Source organism: Camelus bactrianus, chromosome 6, assembly GCF_048773025.1.
Source record: "Camelus bactrianus isolate YW-2024 breed Bactrian camel chromosome 6, ASM4877302v1, whole genome shotgun sequence".
In the NCBI taxonomy this organism is placed as follows: domain Eukaryota; kingdom Metazoa; phylum Chordata; class Mammalia; order Artiodactyla; family Camelidae; genus Camelus; species Camelus bactrianus.
In genome coordinates this window covers 98,076,501-98,099,266 of record NC_133544.1, presented here as the reverse complement: position 1 = coordinate 98,099,266, position 22,766 = coordinate 98,076,501, and the positions used below count along the sequence as shown (strand labels likewise).

The window sequence follows — 22,766 nt, the reverse complement described above, 5'->3', positions numbered from 1 at the left end:
AACAAAATCAAAAAGAACCTCCTACTACTCAACAATAAAAAGGCAACTCAATTAAAAAATGAATAGAGGATCTGAAAAACATTTATCAAGGAAAATATACAAATGACCAATAAGCACAACGAAACGATGTTCAATATCATTAGCTGTAAGGGAAATCAAGTCAAAACCACTAGGAGAAACCGCTTCACACTCATTACAATAGGTTATAATCAAAAAAATAGTAACGAGCACTAATGAGGACACAGAAGATGCAGAGGTCGCAGCCGTTGCTGGTGAGGATGTAACACAGCCTGGCCACTTTGCAAAAACGCCTGGCAGGGCCTTAGAGAGTTGAACATTTGGTTTCTGAATAACCAGGCAATTTTGCTTCCTGGGCACACACGTAAGAGGACTGAAAACAAATGTTCACATAAAAACTCCTACAGGAATATTCACGGTGCCATTACTCATCACAGCCAAAAAGCAGAAACAACACAAATGCCTATCACATGATGAATGGGTAAACAGAGGGGCCCAGCCATACAGAGGAATATTATTCAGCAATAGCAAAGCATTGAGTACTGACCCAGGCCACAAAGTGGACAAATATTGAAAACGTTACTCAGTGTGAAAGAAGTCAGTCACAATAGATGCTTCCACTTACATGAAGTAACTCGATTTACATGAAATTTCCAGGAGATGCAAACCCACAGAGAGAGAAAAGTGGCTCCATGGGGCTGTGAGAGGATGGGGAAGATGGGGATGTCTGCTTATGCATAAGGAGCTTCCTGTTGGGGGGATGAAAATGTTCTAAGATTGAATGGGATGCACAATTCTGGGCATAGAGTAAAAACCACTGTACATTTTAAGGGGTGAATTGTTATTAAAACTGTTAAGAACGAGAGCACCTCGGGCCAGTACCTTCCCATAGTAAATGCAAATTGCTAAATTTTATAACAGGAAGAAACTGTCCTCAGCATGAAAGCAGGAGTTCAGCAAATGTGAGTTAACCGAAATTGGACAAGAGCATTTCACTTGAAACAGTTGCTGAGTGTACACAAAATATTAAGACATGACAAGGAAAATCAGTTTGACATCACGAAGAAGCATTCTGCTTCAAATGCAGATCAAGGATTCGGCAAGCCCAGCTGCTAGAAATGACCAGAGAAGAAACCTGGCTCTTTAAACAAGCACCAGAGCCACAAGGAAATAGTGGTGAGGAAAGCAGGCGGCCGAAAATCTGGAACAGTTTGTTACAAATAATTTCTCCACTGAAAATTCAAAAAAAAATGAAAGTGATGTAATACTGTGTTAACCTCACTTGAATGGGATTCCTCCGGTTTTCGACAGTTTTGTAACCCCGAATGAGAGACTCAGGAGAATAAGAATGGCTCCTGGGGGTCCCCAAATGACTGCCCACCAGCACGCTGTCCACCATCACATCTGCCAGGGTGGAATTGCAGAGAAGAGACCAACTCCTGAAAGGCACAGGAAATATTGACAAGGGAAAAGAAGGCTGATATCATTCTTGGGACAGAGGCCATGAGAGCAGAGGCCAGAAGTTTGCAGGTGAACTGCAGTGGCCCTGGGGCAGGAAGGGACCACGGGGGAGCAGATCTCAATTCTCTTCTCTCTCTCCCTCGGGTAGGAGAGATAAAGTCTGCATCCTTCTCACATGGAACTGTGGGTACTGGCTGGCAGAAGTCTTACCGACATGGAATTAATTACTCAAGACTGTGGAAAAAGGAAAGAAAGCGAGAGGGAGTAGGGAGCCAACTCAAAGAGCCTCTCAAATGCTCCCATATTTATTGTGTATAATCAAAGAAAATAGTCTTTAACAGTTGTGTGATAGTAAACAGGAACTTGGGGAAAGACAGGATGAGACAGAGATTGTAGAATCCACAATGAGTAAAAAGTCTTAGTTTACCTTTAGGGGAGTCATGGGGAGAGGGGAACAAGATAAATTCTTTAGATATTCATTACAAAGCAGGCCACCAGTCCAGCCAGGTCCGTGTTTTGGGGATAATAGACTATCTAACAGCACGCAAGCCCAGCATTTATAGCTGAGGGCCTGGGTCATTGCTGTGCAATGAACAGAGTGCTATCTAAAACCTCAAATATGCAAGCAAGGCATTGTCTCTGCTTTTTATGGCAAGGAGACAGGAGTGAGGATGCACAGGTGCTTGCTTGAAAGCAGTTACTAAGCACACTTTTTCTTCTTAAGGTTGACATGCATCTGGTGTCTGTTAAATTTGTTAACCCAATCATGGGCTATCACATGGAACCCTTATGGAGGACACCCTAGAATGACAAATCCTGGCTCTGGGTCTTTTCCTGCCAGCTTCGGGCATTCCAGCAGGGTCTAGACACATCCCTGAATAACGATCCCACAGAACCACCCAGACTCTTAAATCCTGGTGTTTGGAACTTAATTTTAGCTCTACACAACTTAACATAGAAAAGCTTCAGAAATAATAGATATTATATTCTTTTTATATCTCATCATAGAACTGATTTTTCTGATTGCTCTAAGCTGCTTCTACTTGGTAAATCACCTAATTCTGCAGGTGAATTCAGTACTTTCCATTGCACATAACTAGACAGTCTGGGCCCTCTGACTTCTATTGGTCAAATAAATACCGATACACCTAATTGATTTCATTGTTCATCAGTTTCAGCCTGGAGGTGAGGGAGTGTCACTCTGTTCCTCAGCCCACCCTCTACTCTATTCTCTTCAGCAACTCAGGCCTCCTGAATACAAAACTTAGCATCTGTTTCCCTTCACCTACACTTTCCACAAACGCAACAGGAAACATCAGCCTAGAGAATGAATTCAACACAAATGTTAAAACAAAAATCTACAAACCTGAAGCAACTCCAACTCCGAATCATGATACACAATGACATGAAAGTAAGGGTGTCAGGTACAAAGCACGCGTGAGCCTGACCACCTCATTTCTATTCTTCAAAGGAAGGAAGGTTTTCATGTTTTTTAATTATCATTCTTTTTCATTGTTTCTGATTAAGCCAAAAAATAATTTATGAAATAATTAAGCACTGCAATAACAGATTTTCGCTGTATCAATTACAGAAGGCATTCAGAGGGGATAGGAAAACCCACCTATGTAAAAAATGCAAAATTTCTTCCCCTGTTAAGAACACGTATATAAAATGCAACAGAGAATTCAACTTCATGTGGAGAGGAGCAAAAGCCACAGAATCAAACAAAGTCATTACTATGAGTCAATTCAAAATTCACTGGACAAACATGCTCAATGCATTCAAAGAATTTTAAAGGCACACTGCAAACAATTCACTTAATGATCTACAGGCTAGAGGAAGAATTTCCCTCTTTAACAGACAACAGAAATCAATAGGTTGCCCCACCAAATGAGGACCAAACAACAATCAGGTTTTTAACAGTTCTGATAAATCAGCATGTTCTAAAAATCAAAATCCAGAAATTTTAAACATTCATTCACACCACAATGAATCAAGCACTTAAAAAAAAAAAAAAAAACAATAACCCGAAGAAACTAAGCACAGTTATCATGTACCTGGATCAATGGGAACTTCTTGTAACGCTGGAAGAAAGAACAGGCTATAGCCTTTTACTTAAAAAATAAAACTACATGTAAAGATAACTGCTAAAACACATTTCATCATTCATGTTGCCTTGAAAAATCTGAGGCACTCGTATCTGATCAGAAAAGCAATTCTGAGTAATAGTATGTTACAATTCAGTGCCAGTTTGCTTTAGTAGAAAAAAGAAAAGCTACTGTTTCTCATCCTGAACAAAGTGTAAGGAACCTTCCTGCCTCTATCTCCCCTATATTCTAAGCTCAAGTATGAGAACCTTTTATACACACCAATATGCCAAATGACAAAAAAGTATCAATTTATTTGTATAAATATATGCCTACACCTTGAACTGGAAGAGAAAGGTATCAGAAGGCTATATGGAACTTATTTCTACCTTCCTGAAATCACACACACACACACACACACGTTCACAGAGACACAGACATGTACACACTGAATTACTGGGCAATTCACAAGCTGAGGACTTCCAATTTATAGAAGATAACTTTGTAGTTAGTTTAAAATACAAAACTGTCAGCTTTTGAAAGCCTTCATCATCTGCTAAATCATCCAAATATCAACGAGACCCAATTAGCCTTCTCTGTAGAATATAATTTCCCATGATGACAAAACAGACCCTAAGTAGTGGATCCAAGACTCGTGTTTATCACTACCTATGATCGTTTTTAAACACATAAACAGATTCAGAAAGTATGTCCCAACAACATTTATTCTTATTGAAATAGCATATGTATTCAATTATCTATACAGAAAATAGGTCCCATGATGGTGTTTAAGAGCTATTTTGTGTATTGAAATATTTATTTTTAAGTTCAGACAAGGAGGGTCTGTATTACTCAGTTGTAGAACACCTGCTTAGCATGCACAATGTGCTGGCTTCAGTCCCCAGTACCTTCATAAAAATAAATAAATATAAGTGCTTATTTAAAAATAAGAATAAATTTATAAAAAGAGTAAATGCAGACTAAAAACCACTGCAATTTAGGAGCCATAATTTTAATAAAAAACAAGAGTTTCTATCAAATATTCACTATATGACAATCACAGAGACAACCACAAATCGCCCCTGACCACCATCACGTGTGATTCTCAGCAACCCTACTAAGTAGACACCGAAGAGAAACCCAGCATTGAGGATGAAGAAACGGAGGTCGGAGGAGCCGGGGACGCTGACCGTCCTGCTCCCCGTGACACCACGTCAGCCCAGGATGAGCGCTGACAGAGCTGCACTGAGGGGACACCCAGCTGCACGGAACCTTGGTGCACTGGGGAGTCCCAGAAAACACTCAAAACTGTTCAGTGAAGAACCAGCTCAAATATATTACATTGTGCCACATCCTTTAAACAGGGAACATGACTGAGACCTTTTTGATGCCTCCGTGTCCTTTCTGCCATTATCAATTATTTGCCCTCTCAGCATGCCCAGTCATGAATTGGACCCCATATGAATTGCACTCAGATGGCAGAGTTTTAAGCTGTTTTATGAAGTTTGTAAGACTCTGTCTATGCCTCACACAGGCGGTCATCCATCACTTCTCACCGGTGTGGATGTACCACATGAAATCACACTATTCTGCTTTTTAAAATCCCTCCATGTAATCCAGACTTTTCAACAGCAAAGAAGCAGCTCAACCAGAAACAGTGGATAGCTTTTCACCAAATGGACTCGAACAGCCCATCGGACTACCTGGAAGCCCTTTTTTTCTATTAAACCCACTTCCAAGGACTTCATCATTTTCTGATTGGTTGACTTGGCCTCTGACTGGCCTATTCTGAGAACTCCCAGCCTCAAATCCGGGGGTGGGAGAGGACCCTGCTCTTCGGGGAAATCAGTGCGGAAGGCGGAAATCTTCCACCCAGGTCCGCACGGGTAGAAGTGCCACAACGTGCTCAGAAAATATACCGTCAGCAACCCTAGGCTCCCATGGACTGATGTCACATTAACCAAGCTCATGAGAGACTGATGCAAGAAAACCAGAAATTGAATTTATTAATGTAACAGGAGATGTGAAACTACGAACCAGACTGAAATATCAGAGTTCAACTATGAGTACAAATTCTCCTCAACGGCCCAATCACGGGCAGGCAGTCACATGGCAACCATGGACAGAAGCAGAGCAGGAAGGTTTTCTAGATTAACTCAATGGACTAAATTTCTGTTATACGAACAGATCTGCAGCCCAGAAGACATTTAACGCCAATCACGGTGCACTGTCCGTGGACAGTGGCTGAGACATGACTGTGAGCACCTGTGTAACTCTCCTTTCCCTGTCCTTTCTGGGCTAAGTGATGCACAGAGGTACAGAGATCCAGGGATGCAGATACCTCTAAACACCCAAAGCCCATCCCTGGGAGCCTCGAAACCAGACAGCAAGGGTTTAAATTCCAGCTCTGCCACTTACTAGCTCTGTGACCTTGGCCAACTTACTTACTCTCTCTGTGCCTCAATTTCCACATTGTAAACCTGGGATAACAATCAAATCTCCCTTACTCACTTGTTGTGAAGATTGAAGGATTCATTTCTGTAAAACGCTCAGAAAAGTATGTAGCACATTTTTGGTGCTCAACAAATGTGAATTTAATAAGAAAGAGATTTACAAGTCTCCCTACTAATCATCTTCTGTGTTTCATGGCTAGTCTGAGTCCCAAAGGAAATCCTTATTTCCCCTCTTATAAACTCTTGGAGAGCACCCATCTCTTGCATCTCACCACCTGTTTAAACTGAGAGAAGGGTTGCCTCCTCCACACTACTCTGGTCCATGGAGAGTGCTTCCCCCTTCACACCCCTGACCCCTGGCCAACGGCTAGCACTCTTCTCAATACCAGATTGAGGTGTGAGTCCGGAGAGACAAGCAGGGCATATGAAACCTTTCCTTTCCCTCCAGTGTTGGCCACCCTTAGGAAGCACCCGGGATGCTCAGCTCCATGGCAGTTCAGCCCTGTGCAGGATGGGGCAGATCATCTTAAGGGAAGGCTCGCTGTGGCCCAGAGTTACCTGGGACTGCGTGAGTCTCTAATTCTGGGACACAGTATCATGACACGCATTTTCCCACAGCCCTGAATTTCATGGAGAACGTGGCTTCATCAGTAATAAAGGAGACATTTATCGCCTGTCTGTTCTTCTGTGTCATCTCTCAGTTGGCTGCTGGAGAAAACATGTGTATAAGTATTGGGTCCACTTAAGCCCCAATATATATGAAGTACCAAAAAATTCTGTGGCTTAACATTGGTTCAGGGCGACTGTGTAACCGTCCTGACTTTGCTGATGCTAAATTATGGGTATAGGAACTATGGAACCTCCTCAAATATCTTTCATCATAAAACCAGCTTTTCTTATTTTCCTGTTTCTTAGTAATTGCCAAAGACTCTAAAATGATGGCTTCATACAAAACAGGAGCTAATCTTTATGAGCCCTTTGACATTCCCACTGTGCTAAACACTTTACATAATTTCTAATTCTCACAATTCTGCAAAGCATAAACGAGCATCCCCATCTCACAGACGAGGGAGAAACTCAGAACAAACTGACTCAGGCTCACGTGACTCAGTGGCAGCGCGTGCACGCAAACCCAAGTCAAATCACTACACTCCTTCTTCTATGTACAAAATCACCTCCCACCAAATGACACACAGCGGCTGGGTCAATACTCTGGGAACTCAGTACACTTTTCAGCTTTAAGGTGCTCAAGAGGCCGCTTCTAGCTGCTTTATAAAATCCCGGCTCACTGGTTGCTAACACTGGAATAAAAGACCGATTTTGCCATTGTCTGCACAGCAAGTCTGAAATGTTCACAGCGAGATGACAGAATAAAACAAAGATATAAGCAGAATAATTTTTCCAGGTAGACAGACATAATGGACATTGTGCTATTCTGAAGCACTAAGCAAAGGAATCAAAGCAAAAAAATATTCGTTAAGCCTTCTTTTACAAACAGGAAAATTAAGACTGTATGAAGGTGCAACAGCGCCTCCTATGGCTAAAAAGACCTTCCAGGTTGCCGGGAAAGATGCAACACAAAAATTGCCTGTTTTATCAGAAACAAGATTCATATAACTAAAAGCTTATGTAGCACATACTGCAGTTTGCTTCGGGGAAGGGAGGGGTATTCAGTATTTAATCTGACATTGCTAATACTCTTGAATATAAACAAAAGACACAGGCTCATGGAAACTCATCTTAGAAGAGGAAAGAATCCAGTCCAGCCACTTCATTTTACAGGAGGGGAGACTGAGATCTGGGATCTGTCCTTCCGGCAATCAGCAGCAAAGCTTTCTCTCCTAGGCCTCATGTCATGCACTGTAGCAAAAACCAACAGATCTGTACTAGACCTCTATTCATAAAAGTCACGTCTGTATTTTTCCAACAGTAGGTAATCTAAGTATCTTGCAAAATACTTCTCAAAGAGCCAGGAAATCATACAAGTGTTTTGAAATACAAAAACATTTATTTGCACATTAAAACAGCATGAGCTTTATTCTATTAAAAAAAGTGACATGTCAATCAATGTTTTGATATTTTAAAACCTATTAAGCATGCAGAAAAATAAATCAAAATTTCTTTAATCACAAAAGAAAGAAGCTTATTCCCTTAAAATGATCAATGTGGATTTTTCTAAACTTAATAGTTCCGGTCAGATTTCTACGAATTTAAATTTCTGAGTGGATGGTTACACGGCAACATGAATTCTGAGTTGTAACAACACACATTCTGTGTAAATAATCTTCAAGGCCGTCTGCTTAAGGTGATTTAACTAGTCCCTGTCTCACTAGAATGATACAGATTTCATTAAACCTTCATACTGCACACACACACAAAACCCTGAATCCTTGTTACTTTAAGCCATATTCATATATTCATATATATGCATATTGAATATGCATCAGAAACAAGCCACACTCTTTAGTATTCAGAGTTGATCCTTCTAAACTATCTGTCCTTGTGACAGCATATTTTTACTCAGCAGCACTTGGGTGCTTCGTATACAAGGCGTCTACATCTCACAGTCAAACAAGGTAAACGGCATCACTCAAATTTCACAAATGAGGAAATGTAGTTAAGCCATGAAAACAACTTACATATTCATCATCAGGAAAGAAAAGAGTAAAGATTTTACTTACAATATTCACTGACAAAACTTTCCTCCATACTAAGACTACATAGAACCTATTCAGTCTTTGTAAATTTTTCTGTCAATAAGCACCACTAGAGAAAAACAAGCAACATCATTAGCAATGGTTGGACTTTCAAAGCCCACTCTTATTTTGCATTATAATCATTTTTAATGTTTTGTTTTTAGTGTTTACAGAGCACTAAAATAAAAAAACATATACTTTTTAAGTCATTGCCTGAGAATGCAACATTTGTGAAAATGTACAATTTCAATTTATGCCACTCTGTCTCACATTCTCACTGGTGTGTCTCCTTTGAAGGCTTCATCAAACTGAGACCGCTAAAATCGTTCATTTATGGACTCACAGGAGTTTGGGAAACCACTCAACACTGGGCTGATCAGAGGAGCCATTGAGAAAGCATCCTGTGCAGCCTGGGTTACAGCCCTGAGTCTGCCAGCGCAAGCTGTGTGAGATTTTGGACAAGCTGCCCCATCTCTCAATCCCTCAGCTGCAAAAAAGGAGACACTGATACCTACCCTTAAAAACCTGCTATGAGGTAAAACATGAGGAAAGCATTTTAGCCTTAGGGAGGTGTCCATTCAGAACAAGCTTGGTCATTATGATGATGAGGATTACTTTTAATAAGTTAAGGCAGACAAAAAATTAGAAATCACCATAAAGGAGAAACATTTTATGTCAATGAGCATTTCCTTTTGAATGGATTGCAGAAAGTTTTATAGAATTTTTTCATAAACCAAATTTTGTCCACTAATTATAGATTTACAGGTTCATGGACATGTTTCCAGAAAAAGAATTAGAGGCCTCTAACCTCTGAATACTAAGAAAGAAAAGTTTAAAAAAAATCACGGGGGAGATTATACCTCACTTGAGAGAGTATGTGCTCAGCATGCATGAGACCCTCAGTTCAGACACCAGTAACTCCATTTAAAGACTTTTTTTTTCAAGAAATGGAGAATTAAATCAAAAAGATTGAGGAATACAGAATTTTTTTAGAGAATCAACTCAGATTAAAGATGGGGGAAAAATATCCATTTCTCAAAGGAAATCTTGAGAACTATGTAAACCGGATCTGAGTTGTCTAATCTTTTAACATTATTCATGAATTCCTATTACCAAGTCTTAAAACTGCCTGATAACCCACAGTGGTGATACTGATCATAACAGCTGCCAACACGGATCGAGCTCCGGCTAGGAATGCTCTGTTCGGCCATCTCGGCCCCTGTGGCCTCACCAGGCTGAGAACACTAAATTTTGTCATTCATAAGCCTCTCGTGTAAGTCCTCCCTTTATGCTCCTCACTCTCCCCTCACCAGCCCCTCTGAGGGAAGCACTGTTATCATCTTCCCCACCCGCAGATAAGGCCACTGAGGCACAGAGACTAAACCTACTGCAGGTCACATCGGCATTAAGGACGTCTATATTTCTGCTGTTTTACTATTGACAAAGGAATCTGAGATATCAATTCAAGGGAGAATGTTAAATAATCAAGTCTGTAAGGTCTTCACCTCAAAGAGCAGATAGTACAGATTCCTGATGTAGGATGAGGCTGCCGCCACAAACTGACTCAGCTTGAAATTAATATCCAAGATGAAGCAGCGGATACACGTAAATATTCACGATTGTCAACTCCGCTCACGGGTCTGGGCCCTTCACTATCTGAACGGGGGTGAAATCCCCACCCCTGTCAGGGATGGAAGCGTGGCTCTTCCCAGTGTCACCCAGGCTTCACGGGCTGTATCCCCCCACAGGCTGTCCTCAACGATTAAAAATCTCTCAAGATTTTTACACCATGCAAAACTGAAAGACATTTCTGCAGATGGAGCACTTTCTCAGGCTTAAAAATTTTTTGCTTACACTCAGCAAGGGGGAAAATAACACATGACTCTGCAAAGTCTCTGAGCCTCACCACTCACAGGAGTAGAATGGCCTCAGCAGAAGATGACTCTTCACGGATGAGAACAAAATAAATCCGCCCCCAACCACAGGCACTCCCAGAGAAAGCGCTCAGCAGTCTTCTGCACACTCATGGTAGTGCAGCCCTCAACACCATCTATTTCCAGAACACTTCATCACCCCAGGAGAACACCCTTGTCACTAGCTGTCACTCCCCAACCCCCCTCCACAAAGCCCCTTGCAACCATCACCTGCTCTCTGCCTCTGCATGTGCCTATTCTGAGCATTTCAGATCACTGAAGTCAACAATATGTGGCCGTTTGTGTCTGCTTCCTTTCACTTAACGTGCTGTTATCAAGGCTCGTCCATGTTGAAGTGGTATCAGGTTCTCTCTTTTTTTTTTTTGAAAGTGTTAAAGTTTATTAGAAGTTGGTAAGTACTATCAAAAATAGTAGAGAGGAGCATAAGTGATTGGGTTTCAAAGGGAAAAGGGCGGGTTGAGCAGTCAGGGTGGACTTCCCAGAGCTGGTGGCCTTTTTCATATTCCCCTTTATTTATTTTTTCTTTTTTATTCACTCTTACATCTGAATAATGTTCCACTACATGGAGATACTACATTCTGTTCATCCATTCAGCAGCTATGTACGGACGAGGTCCAGAAGAATGAGTGTAAGAGGTGACTTGGCAGGGATGGCATTTAAGCAATGGGCAAGATGTGCTTTGAAAAAAAAAAACCAACAAACAGAGGCACAAGGAAATTCAGCACGTTTCTGAGAAAGTGCATGCTTGCTTCAGCATGACTGCCGTGCAGGGCTGGGGGGGTGGGGAGTGACAGGAGTCACAATGAGGGAGTCACCTGAGAATATTCCCCATGCAAGCAGCTCAGCCATTTCTCCTCCTTCATCCTGTATTTTAGAGCCATTTTTGATAGGTTATCTATTTCAAGTAACAGTACTTTGTTACACATCTGATCATCTGCATCAGATCACCTTACCTCCAAGGCACAGAAAGTCATTCACTGACTGGAGCAGCTCCAAGACATAACGGTGATGGATCAGGGAGTCCTGCAGCATCCCGGCCTGCAGGCACAAACCCCCACATGTTCCATGGTGATGTCCGGAAAGTAAAATGCATGGAAATATCTCACTGCTTGTGCACGATATCTGTCTCCAAATTGCCCCAAAATCATGCTGGCAAAGCACTACTGAGCCCTCTCACTACAAAAAAAAAAAAAAAAAAAAAAAAGTTAGAGAGAGAACAGAAAAGAAAAGAATAAAGCTAAGAACGCAAATTTAGGGTCTTCCATTGAAAACCAGCAAGCATCACTGCCAGTATCTCAGCTGAAATGTTCCTGTCTTCAAAAACCACCGCCCAGTTACATTGCAAACGTGATAGACATATATGTATTCCACATAGATGATATTACAGTAGGAATTTTCTTTTCGAAATTTCCAGTTGCAACATTAACACAAGAGAGTTTATGTTTCAGCTTTAAAAAAATCAATTATCTTCCACTTTCTTAATTTTGAATCTATTATTATTTTATAAATGTTGCTATGCTGCAAATTATAAACCAACTGTTTGGATTCTGCCACCAAGAACTTTATGACTTCACTATTTCAGAGCAAGATTTAATGATGCTTTGAGAAGTGGGGCCTGGGGCGCTCACTAACAGCTCTTTAAATACTGACAAGGATGTGCTATTTAAGTAATGCAAAGGCTCTATCTCTACATTAACTCAGAAACCAAAGAAACTACACCAAAGCCTTACTTTATCATTTTTAAATTTTGCTATTCTTTTGAATATTAAATTTCTTAAAAGATAAGATTTTTTTTGAGAAAGACAGCAGCTGTATTAAATTTCCTCTCACCAAGAAAGCAATCTTTATCAAGAATATATACCCCTATGGAAATCCAAAAGACGGGACGTTTCTAGCTAAGTGAATATGCAGATCTCAACACAAGCCTAAATCCTATCAGATCTCACTCGGACGAGCTCAACAAAGTCCTGGGCTACCCTGAAACTTAGCTCTTCTTTTCCAAATGTTCGCTGAGCTAAGATCATCACACAAGGCAGGGAAGAAGAGAAAAGTCCACCTGGCTGCATCCGTTTTCTTCCAGCCACTAGCTGCCGCTAGGGGGTCCCCGTTAATAAGCCCTCCCCATGAGGAAATCCGGCATCCACACTGCCCCTGCCGTCCCCAAGCAGCCCCGACGCCCCTCTCCCACTGGTGGCACCCCAGCCTGTCAATGGTCTTCTAATGATCCTCCCAGTTGGTGGAACTCTCCCCCTCTTCCCCGCTCAACACACACACACACACACACACACACAGCCAGGACAGCCTTCCCAAAGCACAAATTTGATTACGTCACCCCCACTTCAAACCCTTCAGAGGCTCCCTGGTAGAGTTCTAGCCCCACCCCCGACACTGCTCGTCCAGCCTCACCTCAGTACCCAGGTCCCCAATGACCTCAGGTGCCCCCTGACCTGCTGCTACTTCCCACTTGCCTCCAGGCTCATTTTGACGGTTTGTCAAGGAAGCCTTCCTTCCCTCGAACCTCTGCACTTTGGGTTAGGTGCCCCTGCTGTGTTCTTAGAACATTCTACGCTAAGACAACTTCTGACACTGCTAAGCTCTCAAGAAGCAATACATTTTGCTTACTACTGTGAGTCCACCCTCTCTCCCCTGGACACTCAGAATTGCATGTGTTATGAATAAATGAATGAAGGGGTGGGTCTCAAAGGGACGGGCAGAGCTACTCTCGCCCACCCCGACCCCTTCTTTCTGTAGAACATCAGAAGCAAAACCAGGAGTACCTCTCCTGAGGGTCACTTTCTGCTGACACCCTTCACTGCCTCTTCTGTGTCAGTTGTAGTAAGAAACCAAGCTCCTCCAAAGCCCTCCAACCCTAGGCCCACTCCAGGGTCCTTCCAAGCAGGGGCACCCTCCACCCTGGACCACACAGTGCACTCTCACCGAGTCCCCACCCCACAAGCCTCCAGGCCACTACCCGGGCTGCTCCTGCCACCTGAGTCACCCTCTTGATTCCTTCTCCTGGTTGAATCTTACTCTGCCCTCATAACTGAATGTAGAGCCCATTTCTTCAAGGAAGCCCTCTCTGATGATGTCCTTTAGCTCTTGGCTGGGCTCCTTCTACGGCAGGACTGCTTGGCGACCAACAGGTGTTTGTCCACCTGCTCCTAGGAGACCATGACCTCTTGGAGGCCACGTGGGAAAAAGAAGTGAGACAACAAGAGGGGTGGGAAGAGCAAAAAGCAAAATCACAGCCCAAGTCCCAGATTCAAGGATCCTGTCTCAGAAGAAAAGAATAAAATGTTTCAAACGTATGTCATTTGGCTATGAGTTTTGTGGCTCATGGAAAGCAAGAGGTTGGTGTTCTAGTCTAAAATCCAAGTTACATGCAAAGAAATGTACATATTCATATCCAAAGGAAACCAGAGCTGCTCAACAACAGTTTGCAGTTAAAATCAAAGGGACTTTGATAAAGGCAATCTCTCTCTCTCTCTCTTTTATTTTTTTTTTTTTTTGTATCATATAGTTGTAGAAGTATATGTGTAACTAAGTGATGGCTACAGCCTATGATTCTGCACTGGAGTGTTTGGGGCTGAGGAAGCCCAGATTACATGCACTGTGTAAATACAATCACACCAACACACTGACAGGCACCCTAGTGGCTGAGCTGAATTTCCAAAGCAGACAACCTTACGTTGCAAGACAGCTCTCATTAGAAAGTAAGGAATGCAATATTCTGTATTCAATTACATACGTTATAGGGGCCATTAAGCGATAGTGCATCTTGTCTAATGAAACCCCAAAATAAATTGTTAACATCGATTTTCTCCTTCTGAACCTTCTTTGCTAAATTTGGATATCAAACCCTCACTCCATACGGAAAGCTCAGATCTACGCTGCAGCAGGTTATATCCCGTGGAAGTAAGCCTATCAAGGGAGAACTGGAGAGTTTCCCTTCAGAAGCTGCTAAGTCTGGTTTTGCACCTGTACTTCATTTGCAACCACGTCAGCATCAAAGGAGTAAGACATTACCTCTGTGCGGCGAAAATCACTGCGGTGCTTCTGAACCATTAAAGAACACTGAGCTTTGTGAAACAGTCCTGAGGCACTTAAATCGTACTTTTTGTGAAAGGCTCCAAAACTGACCCAATTCACCAATCCAGGTACAACAGGGAGGTACCGGAATTAGTAGATAGAACATGCCCTTGAAGTCTGACAAGGCCCTGCTTGAATCCTGCTACAGCATTGACTAGCCGCTAAACGGACTAATTCCTTAACCCCTCTGAGAAGGCTTCCCAATCTGCAAAAGGGGGCTGCCACCGCCCACCTGGGAGACATGGATGTGAATGCAACACGCAAGTAGGGCGGCCGACTGGTACCTGACACGAGGCCTGGCTAGTTTCCCTCCGCTGCCCTTCTCCCCATTTAAACTTGCATTGTTCCCCCTGGTAAAGGTCAAGCCCCCGGACCAGACTGCCCGATTCTTCTGTGTATCCCCGGATACATGCCTTACATTTAGGAGGCCAGAAAAAGGACTATCTCCTCCAACGTTACTATCAATGTTCTTAAGAGTCTGGGTTTTTTTTAACTCTATTTTGCAGGGAGACTATTCCAGAACTGTCCAACCACCATTCTCCATTTTTGCTCCTCTCCCAGCGCCCGTCCCTTCTCACCTCAAATCTTCTGTCTGCTGGCCTTTTGTTCGTGGGAAAGAGAGTCCGCTAGGATGGAGACTCCCTAGGCCTCTGTCCCTCCCTCACAGCTGAGAGTGACTACCTTCTCCCCACTCCCCACTCCGACTCCATCTTCCAAGGAGGTTCCCCTCCCGGAACATGCAGCCTCTGCATCATCCCAAGACGCGCACGTGTGGCCACAACCCTCCCTTCAGATTTCTTCCTGGGTGGCCCTGCACACCCCCAGGACCCTTAAGGATAAATGCCATTGCTCTGAAAAACCCAAACGCCACTGACTGACACACCAAAGCTGCGTGGTCTGGGATTTCCTCCAACCCAGGCACAGCCCTGCCCCGAATCAGACTCAGTCTGCACCTCTCGAGATGAGCTCATCCACCTGCACGGCTGTGAACACCAGCTAAGAATGACGACTCCCAACGTGTATCTGTGGTCCGGCTCCTTCACCTGAGCCCCAGAGCCATAGAACCGAGAGCCTCTTTCAAGTCCTAACTTGGATGACAAATGGAATCTTAAAAATGCCTCATGTCCACCATTTACTCTAGAGTTCGATTCCTGGCAGGTACCTCCCAGGCTCCCGATTTTAGTAACAGACCCAGAACCCACCTAGGTGTTTGAGGTCACATTCAATTTCCCCTGTTCCTCCCCCCGGCCCTGCCCTGGAATCAGTCCTGTCATTTCAATCGCTAAGCCAGTCTGAAGTCTGGTTCTGCAAGGACCACGGATGGAACCCCACAAGCTGAAAGGAAGGTGCAGTGCCTCACAGTCCTCCGAAGAGAGCTCCCTGGAGGGGGAGGCATCTCCTGCCGCTGGTAACCTCAGAAGGCACTGGATTCTCACAAAGGAGGCCCAGGAGAAGGGACTCAAGGTTCTCCTGTGGTCTGAACTTTGAAGAGCCCGAGGTTTTGGGCAGTTCCTTGTTAGCAGACACATCTGCCAGTGAGCAGATGAGGATGGGGGAACCCAGGCTAGGCTGTTCTCACTCCGACCCCTGGGCTATCGGGAGCCACGGGAAAGGCCTGTGTTCAGGGCACAGCCCAGCCTTCACAGATCCCAGCCTGCAATTTCCAACCCAGATAGCCTAGACTCCTACTTGCGACACTTACTTCTGTTCTGTTCCCCCCCAGAATGTGATGGACTCTTTCAGAATGTCTGTCCTGTCTCAAGCGAGACCAAGTCAGTGAATGATGAAGTGTCCAAAATTGGACCAGGGCATGAAAGGAGAAACAAGGTCTCATGACCAGCATGACGGTGGTGGCCAAACACTTTCCCGGGTGAGATGAACCAGGGTTTGGGTGAGAATGCAAAGTCACTTCACGGCTGACTGGGGTGTTGGAGAGTCACTACCGCAAACTAACGACACGGCCGTCAGTGGTGGACGTCAGCTGCAACAAACACGGAGTCAGCTATTTACTGCCATCATGGGTTAATAGTAAAGGCTGGTACAGGGAGGCCTGCATGGCTGCTGAGGCAAACCACAGACCCGGATCTGAATGCCCACTGGCTGGAGCAGAGAGGAAGCTACGGTCCCCTTTAGCGGTCCCTGTGTCCACCAGATCCAAGTGAGCCAGCTACTTAGGAGAAGACCATGTTGTTCTGATACTCAGAAAAACCAGCCTCGTAAAGGGAAAATAAGAGTGGCATGGAGTTTAGACCCGCTCCTGCCTCTCTATGAAGGCAAAGTAAAGTAAATGGCACGGGGAAGGTGAATGCAAAAACAAAAAACAAAAAACATAAAACCGGTGACTGCTTCCTCCAACAGCATCCCCTGCAGCTGCTCATCTACGAGCCTGCCACTTTCTCACCAGTGACCACCGTCCAGGAAGCTCCGTCACTCACGTCACACAGCGACAGCCAGGAACCGCGTGCCAAGCACGTTTGTGTGAAAGACAGAATCAAGGAAGATGCTGCAGATTTTGACTTTCCAAGTTTAAATTCTCCTTGAAAAAAATCCTTCAGCAGCCGCCTAAATCAATTCGCATCTCACTTCTTCAAAACAATCAAACAAATTTAATAAGGGTGCATTTGTCACCAAACATAAGGAGGACCAAACTGGTTCCTCAAAGCAAGGATTTTAACAGGTATCAAACACCAGTGGGTGATGTGCTAACAAACAAAAATTCCAAAAAAATAGAAAATAAAAAGATGACTAGGATAATATATGGATCAAGGCAACTGTTAAGGTTTTTGCTTTTTAAAGCGATGGGGACAGCACGGAGGACAATCTTGCTATTTCCAATGCAGGGTGTGCACAGTCCACTTTTCAGACGCAACAACATGCTCACAGGGCGGTACAAGATAGAAAGGGAAATAGAAAAAGGAAAAGAGGAACAGCGAAAATTAGAAACACATGAGAACAAAAATAACTGAGAGCAATTACAAGAATTTACGTGAGTTTGGTGAGGACAGGGACGAGGGGACGGTGAGACCCACCCTCACCTATTGTTCCAGGGAAGGCAGGGGCCTGAGGCGAGCGGCGCTGCCGGGGGACCCCAACGTGGTCAGCGCCCCAAACCTAAACTTCACCTAGATGCGTGTAAACAGCTTTTGAGCTACAAAATGTGGTCGCATTTCAAGCTGGACAATTTTACTCACTCCCACCAAGAGTAACAGGAGAGAATTAGGCTCTGTTCCTGCACCAAAGCATTGTTTAAAAAAGTAATGACTGTGGAATAGTAAAAGCAACAATGGAGTAAAGTGACTGGAGGAGAGCGTACTTGAACCGAGCTCACTGGCCGCGTTAACTCACTGACGTTCAGATGCTGGCTGAGCCCTTATGGTACCAAAACAGACAGACCCACCAGGAGGGAGGTTTAATGCGCTATTGTATTTTGATGCCGAGAGCCATGCCTGGTACACGAGGTTCTGGGTAAACACTGGTGACAGTGTCAACCACTATGGGCTAAGCACACAACCAGCTACTCCGCCAAATCCCAAGGACACACTTCAAAAGGCAAAAACAAGCTGGCATTCTCTGGTGGGTCTGCAGACTCAGAGCCAAGCAGTTGCTGAGCAAACATATCACCAGTGCCTCCTGTGACAAAAGAGGAGGCACTGGCCAGGGGGCTGGGGCAGGGCTCCAGGCTTCCACTGCTCACCCACCATTCTGTCCAGGGGGAGAAGGTGGTCCCTGCTTACGTTGCACCGATGCACCTACATTCACTGACGCCTGGGGACTGAGCAGGAGGTGACAGGTGACGGGAATGGAGCCAGCCTGGGAGTGGCACGGTGCTGGCATCTGTGCCCTCAGGTTTACCCAGACCACTACATCTGCCAGCTCATCTACAAGAAACAGAAGGGGAGAAAGCCGTGTAGTTCACAGGGCCCTGCGATGACAAGTACAGGTCATGGCCTCGATATGCCTCACCCCTTCCTTAAGCCATAGAGGTATGTCCGGGTAGGAAATGAAAATTCATCCAGAGCCCGCCAGGCACCACAAGCAGTTGTGACTCGGGTCCCCTGTGCCTGTCACTCACAGGACTGGTCTGGACTATCTTTTTATCAATTCTCTGGCATCTTCTCCTCCAACTTACCAACAACCAGAAAGTAGAATCTGATTTTAGACTCACAGAGAATCCCAGAACACCTCCTCCAATTCGGGCCCGACAGCACGTGCCAGGTCCTCCGACCGTCACCTGTGGGACCGCCATGAGCCCTCTCCAGAGTCAAGGCCCGAGGCCGTAGGCCGGGGGGACACAGATTCCCACAATCTCCCCAGCAAAGGGGGACCACCTCTCGTCAAAGGCATCTCACCCTCTTCTGCTCGAGGGATATCTCAATAGATACACAGGGAAACAGAGCAGAATGTGGGGGGGTAGGCAGCCCAGAAGAGCTCGTCTGCACTTCCAAGGCAAAGTGGGTCCGTTGACCTAATCACAGGGACAAAGTGAGGACGAATCTTTCCCTGCTGTGTCCCATGCTCCGTGACACGCTTTTCCCTGCGTAAGGAGCTCATTTGGAAGCCCCTGGCAGTGTTTCTGTTGTTCTAAATTGGCATGGTGGTTGTCAGGCAGGGAGAGAGGTCCTGAGCCGTGCAGGTGCTGGACCTGGGAGGCAGGAGACACTGGCTCCACACCCAGCTCAACCAGCGCCTCATTCTGCATCTCAGGATTCAGCATGACATCTATAAGCACAGGGATGAGACTGTCCCAGGTGAGGCTGTCCAACAGGAATGAAATGTGAGCCATGTAAAGAAAGTTTCCCAGTTGCCACATTTAAAGAGGTAACCCCCCAAAAAAAACCCCTAGAAACTGATTTTAAGAACATATCTTACTTATTCTACTGTATGTAAAATACTATCATTTTGACATGTAATCAATAAAGAAAGTAACAAGATAGTTTGCATTCTTTTTACTAGACAAGTCTCAGCGTCTGATGTGCATTTGACCTAGAGCACATCTCAGCTCAGAGCAGCCTCCTCCCCAGCTCTCCTAGCATCAGTGTCTTTGGCTACTCTATTGGACAGCAACTCCAGGGGTCACACCAGGGTAATTGGCTGAAAAGCGGGAGTAAGTTTCCATAATAACCCTAAAAGAATCTCTCTGAAACAAAGGCGGATTCACTTTTAAACGTCTGAAAACCGGCGGGTTGCTCCTCCCTCACGCCTTGGCTACAAGACAGCCCTCCTCCTTGCTGATAACTTTCTGGATGTAGGGAAGCAACCCTTCACACAGCCAGGGTGGCCGGGCATCCAGGTAGACTTTCCTGCCCTCTGTGTCCAGTCCCACGAAGTCCTCCTTCTCAAACAGGATTTAGAGCAGGAGGATCTTGTCCCCAGACTTGTCGGATGCACAGTCCAGCCACTTGGACTTGAGCATGAAAAAGAGAGACTCAGTGAAGTCCTCGATCCTCTTCTCCACCACCCTGCAGTCCTCGTAAATTGAAGGCCACGTCGGTGCGCGGCTGCTCGGTCACCTCCCCATGCAGCACAAAGACAAACAGCTGAGAGTCATTAAGCATGGTGCCATACAGCTCCTCTGCACGTGGAGCTTCTCGAAGGTCTTGGCCAAGAGGCAGTCGGTAATGGTGACAAGGCCCACGACCTCGTCGTGGGTCTGGAAGACGCTCCACCCATTCTCGGGCGCATAGTGGTGACTTTAGTGGATACAGAGTGCCCACTGCGAGCCGCACGGGCTGATCTGCCTCACCAAGGAGATTCGCTTATAGATGCACAACAAATTCTGCTCTGAGATGATCCCCACGGGTTGGACCACCACGGGGAGAGTCTGGTGGTCCTCAGCACACTGCACGTAGTCAGGGATGTTCATGTTGCAGGCCCTGACGAGAGGGAAGAGGAGACCGAGGTACATACTGTGCTGCGGGCTGCGGGCCTCACTGGGTTGCGGTGACCTGGTGTGTACCAGTCAGAAGGCAGGGGAAGCCCAAGCAAAGCCGTGGGTACAGTTTGTCCTCAGCGTCTGCACATGGCTACCGCAGCTCAGATCACATTACGCACCTTTTGGTCTAGGCCTCCGCCCTCTGCAGAAAAGGGTCATTTCTTGTTTTCTGTTTCCAAGCACCTAGCCAGGCCCTGATGCAAAGTCAGTGCTCAAAACTGCTGAATAAAGGAATGAATAAAGGAACTGCTTCCAAACCCCTCAGCAGGATATAATGCAAAGAAACACAGTAGGATCAAAAGACCTGGATTTCATCTCCAATTTATTTGAACTCCTAAGCTGCAGAATACTTGATAAGAAAACTTGCTTTAGGGAGGAGGGTAGAGTTCAGTGGTAGAGCACATGCTTAGCATGTATGAGGTCCTGCGTTGAATCCTCAGTACCTCATTTAAAAAAAATGAAACAAATAAATAAACCTATTTACCCCCCTCAAAAAATATTCTTTGAATTCCAAATTCAAGAAAAAAAAAAAACACCTTGGAATTGACACAACATTGTAAACATGAGTATACTTCAAATAAAAAAAAATCCTTGCCTTACAAGAATATATCTGGATTATGGACATTTACAAATGTAAAATGCCTAGGGTCCCACCTGCATAAGAAGAAGGAACTGTACAAATTTACTATCCCTCATTTATGTGCTATATTTCCTTTGGGGGGTTTATAATCTCTCAGAGCTAATTTTCTCAGATTAAAAAAAAGAAGGAAACATTACCGGATTCTCCATACTGCTGAAGAATCAGATAAACCTATGATAGCATCTGACCCACAGAGTTTTCTCAGTAAATGCTTGTTGAATGAATGAATAAACAAGCAAAGTGAATGCTGCTCCCTGCCACAGAGCATCATGATGGTCCTGCCTGGAAATCCCAAGCCCACGTTTCACCCGACTCTACACTAACCATGGGTGACCTGGGCAGGCCTGTGTGCTCCTCTTAACCCCAGTTTAATCATGAATAGAAATGAGGGCAATAACACAAACCTCAAAGGGTTAGTGAGTCATTACTGAATTGTATCCCAACTTTGCAAGATGGAATCTTTAAAGAAATTTGGGCAAAAAGTCCGTAGGCCCTCTCCATATTATCTCTTACAACTACAAGGGAATCTACATTATATCTCAAAATAAAAAGTCTAATTTATTAAAGAGGCTATTGAGGTTAAACGAGCTCACTGTCTCAAATAAGGAACACACAGTAGAAATAGGTCAATGCCCAGACCATGAGATACACTCAGTAAACATTCCCACTGAGCTCACTGGTCCCTCCAACTTCAGAGCACGATCATGTGTCCTCATGGCCAGAGGCCTCTGCACCTGAAACTAACAAAGCTAATGGTCCCCACTTTCAAGAGCCCTTGCCACCACCATAGGCCTAATTTTGTACTTGTAATTTTTTTCTTTTTATTAAATAGAAAAACGTAATTGCATAGCCTTCAGGTCACCAAAACCTGACTACAGAGATCACGATGGCAGCCCTTCTTCTTGAAACAATAAAATGAAAAGCCATTTCCACAAGATTTCTGTGTAAATCTACTAGGGAACTTCATCCTGGACTGAGAGGAAGAGGACTGGGGAGGAGGGGGCAATCTGCAGCACACAGACCCATGGGCCACCTGTCCCACGATGGACTTTAGACCCAACACTCACCCTCAAGGAACTTCAAAATAGAAACTGACAGAGTGCTGTGGACAAGATTTTTTTTTTTTTAAAGAAATCACTTATTCCCTCGCAGGTTTTGTTTCTACCGAGAAACAAATGTCTTATGTGTATAATGTTTCACAAAACACTTAAATTATTATCACCCCAACTTGACACATTAAGAAACTGAGGGAGAGAGGTTTATCACATTGTGCAAGATTAGAGAGAGGCAAAAAAAAAAAAAAAATTTGAGAGAGGCCACGTCGGACACCGTATTTAACCCAAGCCCCTGTTCCAGTGCTCACACTAGAAAGTGGGATATACTGCCCCTTTACTGCCCTCTCCCTGCAATAATTCTCTGAAGACACATTCTCTGCCACCTGGAATCACAATCACTT

The 22,766-nt window shown here is 44.5% G+C and overlaps 1 protein-coding gene across 9 annotated transcripts in view; it reads right to left on the bottom strand.

Moving 5' to 3' along the window:
• Positions 1-22,766, bottom strand: part of LOC141578001 (uncharacterized) — a 147,862-nt gene that overhangs the window by 97,786 nt on the left and 27,310 nt on the right. For 5 of the 9 annotated variants that reach the window (XM_074366440.1, XM_074366441.1, XM_074366442.1 and 2 more), the window contains exon 17: positions 11,603-11,825. The exons of 2 other annotated variants lie outside the window; for them this stretch is intronic. The gene's annotated coding sequence lies outside the window, so the exon portion shown is untranslated. Of the gene's footprint in view, positions 1-11,602; positions 11,826-20,425; positions 20,612-22,766 lie in introns of those variants that run through there. 2 more of the 9 variants (XM_074366446.1, XM_074366448.1) reach the window with 2 other exon arrangements.